The sequence below is a fragment of the Canis lupus genome, chromosome 17, assembly GCF_048164855.1.
Source record: "Canis lupus baileyi chromosome 17, mCanLup2.hap1, whole genome shotgun sequence".
NCBI lineage: Eukaryota > Metazoa > Chordata > Mammalia > Carnivora > Canidae > Canis > Canis lupus.
In genome coordinates this window covers 5,459,386-5,465,385 of record NC_132854.1, presented here as the reverse complement: position 1 = coordinate 5,465,385, position 6,000 = coordinate 5,459,386, and the positions used below count along the sequence as shown (strand labels likewise).

The 6,000-nt window shown below is 38.6% G+C and overlaps 1 long non-coding RNA gene across 1 annotated transcript in view; it reads right to left on the bottom strand.

Moving 5' to 3' along the window:
• Positions 1-685: 685 nt before the first annotated feature.
• Positions 686-6,000, bottom strand: part of LOC140608280 (uncharacterized) — a 29,113-nt gene continuing 23,798 nt past the window's right edge. Inside the window, exon 4 of the long non-coding RNA XR_012010302.1 lies at positions 686-1,419. This is a non-coding gene — a long non-coding RNA (uncharacterized lncRNA). The remainder of the gene's footprint in view (positions 1,420-6,000) is intronic.

Here is a 6,000-nt window from a genome sequence, read left to right as displayed (position 1 = left end):
AATGTCATCCCAAGTTGGGTCGGGCTTCAAATGTGGATCTGGGGGAGACGCAAACTCGCGCCCCATAACAAGAAGCAAGACCTAAAGTAAGACACAAAGTGCCACTGACGTTGGCACTACTTGTTCATCCATAGCATCGCTCCATTTTAATTTACAAACAATTCTATTGTTTTGATTTCTATTTTTTCTTCTCTAGTTTTCTTTTTCTCCCTCCTTTTCTCCCTCCCTCCCCACTTTTTTCCTCTCTCTCCCTCCCTCTTTTTTCCTTTCTCTTCCTTCCTCTCTCCCTCCCTCCCTCTCCTTCCTTCCTTCCTTCCTTCCTTCCTTCCTTCCTTCCTTCCTTCCTTCCTTCCCTCCTTCCTTCTTTCCTTCCTCTTTCACAAAACAGCATCATATCACTCAGTTCAGCTGCTGCTGGCATCAATCAACCATGAGTGATGAATGAACTAAAAGTTGCTTTGTTTTTGCTTTTCCTGAGGTTAAACCCATTGATGGCAAATGGGCTGTAGGCAGCCCTTTATCCAACTGTACCCTAGTTTGTAATTTTCTATTTTTAATTTAGAAAAAAAGCCCTCTATGCAGAAAATTAAATATGAATTAGACAATTATTTCCTATTAAAAAGATGAAAGTTTAAGGAATAAAAGAATACCAGCATGTCAAATTAGAAACGAGAGGATATAATGTTTTAACAAGTGTTGTTTCAGATGTTTAATAGAACAAACCTGGGGATGCATGAGACATAGGGGAGAATAGTCACTGTAGTGCTCATAATTAAACTCTCCAAACAAAAGTTTTTGTTGCATCTTTAAAAACGTGGCCATCAAATATTGTAAAGATTTCTCCAAGAAAACACACATACATGTTTCTTTATGTAAGGCTGAAATTGGCCAAATACATGCCAAAAAATCTATGAAACTGAAAAAGGGCATTTAAAATCATTTAGTGTACATTAGCACAGGAAGTATGGTAAGACGTCTTGCTCTTTCGATTCCTATATATTTGACAGATTTCTGCACATGTTCTCAGTTATTGATATTGATGGGACAGCTCTTCATTGTAATATGGCAGGTTATTAAATCTCAGGGCCACCCATCATAATTTATGATGCTATAGTTTGAAATATTGGAATCAAAATTGGTACTTATGATATTCTTGGACGTGGGGAGGAGAGGAATGGATAGTCCCTTGTTCTCATTGAAAGGATCCCTCTTTCTCTTTCTCCAGTTTAGGGTAGCTTTGGATATACAGGAGCCTGATGGGGCATTTTTGTCTCTTTCGGTCTCCTGAGTAGACCCCTGGGAAGCTCCTCCTATGCCTTGGCATTATGGAATTTCCAAAGCCTGCTTCACAGAAACAGTTTGTCTTTATGCACTCACCCATCTCTGCTGGCCAACTATTTTATTCACTTCTTTGTCATGCTAAAAACAAAACAACCAAAATAAAATGATCATTAACACTGGCAATACTGCGTTCTTTAAAGAGGTAAAGCTCTTAACTATCCGTTGATAAAGCAGCCTTATTTTGTAGGTTTGTGTGACTTTATCTCAGTATAAAAGTATAATTAATAAGCATAATTAACAAATAATGGATGAATAATGAATGACTAAATTGAACAAATTGGCACCAAAATAGCCATACTCCTGACCACTCTCCATCCCAGATTGCTCCTCCCACTTTTTCCTTTCCAGGTAAGGACAAGTCCTTCTTTTCAAAGGCTTAGGGCTAAAACTTTGGAGTTATCTTAGGTCTGCTATTCCTTGCACACCTCAACAGCAAGTCCTGTCAACCTTACCTTCAATGTATGCAGCACCTGATCACTTTCCACCACTCTGCTCATCCCACACTGGTCCCAGCTGTCATGACCATTTGTGGACAATTCACCTCCTCACAGTTTTTCCCTTGGCTTCTACTCCTGACCTCTAGAAAACAGGCTCTGTAGACGATCCTTTAATTATCTAGGAAGATCGAGTCACTCTCTGAGACTTTCCATACCAATTCGAGTGAGAGCCAGAGCCTCTTAAAGTAGCCTACTTCTTCAAGTTCTGCTTCCAGTACCCTATGTCACCTCCCTCACCCCCTTCCCCCACCCCCCACCCTGCCCTCAGCTCTTGCTTATTCCTCTCCTGCTACACTAGCCCCTCCCTATTCTTCTGACACATCAGGCATGTACCCAGCTCAGGGCCTTTCCACTGGCTGCTTTGCACCTGGAATGTTCTTCCCTCGTATACCATTAGTGCTTGCTACTTCACCTCTTCCTGGCTGGTTGATACTCAAATGTCACTTCACTGGGCATATCCTTGACACCCTACTTAAAATGTTCAGCCCTAATATAATACACTACACACACACACACACACACACACACACACACACACATAACATATATTGTGTATTTATCTTGTTGTCTGTCTCCCCTGCCCCATCCCGCATTACCCTAGAATGTAAATTCGATGAAGGCAAGGATTGGCATGTGTTTTATTCACCATCTCACTTAGAATGAAGGAAAAAGGTGCCTGGCACCTGCATAGAATCTCCCAAAATACAGGTGGAATTTGTGATTGACACCAAATAGTTCTAAAATCTGCTCTCAAAATCTTGCATAATCCTATTTTCAATTCCTCACAGATTGGTCCTCTTTACATGACTTACCTTCTCCTGCATCTAGAATGTCCTGTCACCCATCTCGGCCTGTCCCTGCTCAGTCCAGCTGCTACTTCTCCCTCAAGCTTTCTAAATGACTCCTGCTGCAAGTGCTTTACTCTCTTTCTGTTTCTGAATATTTATGTGTCTTGACTTACATGTACATTATATTCCTTCAAAACAAAGACATATCTTACCCAGTCCTGGTGCATATTATTACTATTTGCTGAAGTAATTCTTGATGGACTAAATGAAGACACTAATGAAAGGAAAAAATGAATGAATGAAACATATTTTGCTCTTTAGCGAATGAGAAGAGTATACAAAATCTGGAAAAAAATTATTTATGGGTGTATTAGCAATACCCTGAATACACATTGATGAATTAAGTTGCTGATACTTTTAATCATACACACTTGGGTGCTTTTTCATTTGATTAAACTTCTCTTAGAAGGGATTTTATTGAAAACTTCTATTATCAAAGCGAAGAGTCACATTTTAAAGACAAAACTCCCCTTTTCTTCCTGCCCAAATGATGATTCTTTTTTTTTTTTATTGGAAGTTAAATTTTGTATGACTTTTTGTTTTATTATCTTTAATTATCTTCAGATTAAGTAAATTAAACCCAAAGACATTTTCTAAGGAAAGTTAAAACCATCATCACATTGTCCTGAAAGGAAACATTTTTTTACATACTAAGTCAGCTGCTTATTACAAATTTAACTTTTGATAATAATTTAATGACAGGAACTTATGTAACCCATTAGACTATTCCAAAAAAATGGAACAGTATTTAAGCTCTTACAATAGCAAGTTGTTTTTTTTTTAAGATTTTATTTATTTATTACAGACAGAGAGAGAGAGAGAGAGAGAGAGAGAGACAGGCAGAGGGAGAAGCGGGCTCCATGCACGGAGCCCGACGTGGGACTCGATCCAGGGTCTCCAGGATCAGGCCCTGGGCCGAAGGCAGCGCTAAACCGCTGGGCTACCCAGGCTGTCCCAATAGCAAAGTTTTTGATGTTCAGTAAAGATTACTATGCAAATTCCAGGCTGGGCAAATTCTCACAGATTTTACAAAGTTAGGTGTATGTGAGTTTGGTGTATGTGTATCAGTGTGCGTTTTACATGTAAAATACCTATAAAAATGATACAGCTAAATGGAATCCATCCATTTAAAAAATAATAAGCTCGATATATCAAAATGAGTTCTCACCTCAAAGACAGAAGACATTAGTTCTTCATTTTTACATAACTGCAACTATTTATTATATGTCAATTTTGTACTAAGTGCTTTGCATGTGTATTTCCTTAATCCTCCCAACATACATGTGAAAAAAAGTACTATTATCTTACTTTGCAGTTTAGGAAACAGGCACAAAGAATAAAGGATGATGATGCTGGTAAATATCAGGACCAAGACTACCCAGCTGGGAAAGGCTCACTCACATGGTTCTAATGTTCACATTCTGAAGCTTTGCCAATGAGACCCAGCTTTGTCATTAACTATCTTTGGTACTTGATGAAAGTCACTGGATAGTTATAATGTGAATAGTGCCCAGTGGAATCTTGCAATACAGCTACCATGGTCCTCAGTATCTTTACCTATAAACCAGGAACAGTAATAATTGTTCTGTTATCTCAGGGTTGATTTGTGGTATAGAACTTTCACACAGTTCAATAATTGAAACCAATTTAAATGGCAGTACTATGGCTGCATTTTTTTTAAAGATTTATTTATTTATTTGCGAGGGGACAGGGAGGAAGGGCAGAGGGAGAGGGAGAGAGAGAATCTCAAGCAGATTCCCCATTGAGCTGAGAGCCTGACATCTGACTCAGGGCTTGATCCCATGACCCTGAGATCACGACCTGAGATGAAATCAAGAGTCATTTATTTAACTGACTGGGCCATCCAGGCATCCAGTATAGCTGCCTTTTAAAGACACAAATATAGGAATTCTAGTATTCCAATTTGGATTAACTATTCATTATTATTTTATACAGTTATTCACTATCAGCAATGCAGATACTATTATACTCAGCTCAAACAACCCTTTCTTGACTGATAATTCCTCTCTTTCCATTGTATTACTTACACACATTGGTTTTTTTCCCATCCTGGACTGTTTGCTTTTTTGAGGGAAGAAAGTGCCTATTTTTCACTATTCTGAGTCTTTCTGGGTTGCTTAGTTCCCACATGCATCTATGTCATCTACTTGGATCTACTTGATCTCAAACTTTTCCTTGATTTATGTTTTCAGAATTTACTTAATTCCTTTAATTTCCAAGTTGACCAACAATAAAGAAACGTCACCCAGCAGCCTGATTTCTACTCCACACTGTAGCTCTGGTACTTCAGGTTCTTTAAAATTTCTTGGCTACATGCATACAGGTTGATAAATGAATGTTTTACTTGTGTGCTCTTATTGTTCCAGCTTTTACCAACTGTGATTAAAATGGTTATTTGAAATATAGGACTTAACTGTTTGCATTTCAAATGATGGGGATTATGAATAAGATTTCACTTTTATAAATCGATAAGTTTTAACTGCTTTAAGTACATTCACAATATATGGAAATTTTTTTAGTATTTGGAAGTAACATTGCATACCATGGCTTTGAAGAATTCCTGTTGACAAATGGATCCTTTAGATCTGCATAGGATGGTATTTGTTACATAGCCACCTGGAGTGGAGAGAAGATTTCAACTTCTGAACTCTGTTCCCAGCCCTCGTCTCCACCTCACTGGTGAGGAAGGGCAGGAGGCTCCAGAGCGGCGTGCGGGCTCAGCCCTAGATGGTGGGAAGCCAGGTGCCTTCCCAGCTGTGGCACAGCTGCATGGGCTCTCAACCTCAGCTAATGGGGGAGCATAAGCCATCTTGAAGTAATCATAATTTTACCTTCTTGGAGGAACCTCTGCAGCTGAATTTATACTTGACCTTGGACCAAGTCCTTCTTAATAGCTCTCATGCATGGACAGAGATGGGGTATGCTACAACAAAATTGCAGTGATGATGCTAATCCTCCTCTGCAGCACACCATGTGAAAGGATGTGACTTGTTAAGGTCTATATGAAACCAGGAATGAAAAGCAGAAACTATGTCTAACAGTTTTTGGTCTATTTCTCCATTTTCAACTTAGAATTGATCATTGACTCTTAGACACTTCAACTCATGAGTTGTTAACAGTATATCGCCATTTTCTTTCTTTCTTTCTTTCTTTCTTTCTTTCTTTCTTTCTTTCTTTCTTCTTTCTTTCTTTCTTTCTTTTCTTTCTTTCTTTTCTTTCTTTCTTTCTTCTTTCTTTTTCCTTCTTCTTCTTCTTCTTCTTCTTCTTCTTCTTCTTCTTCTTCTTCTTCTTCT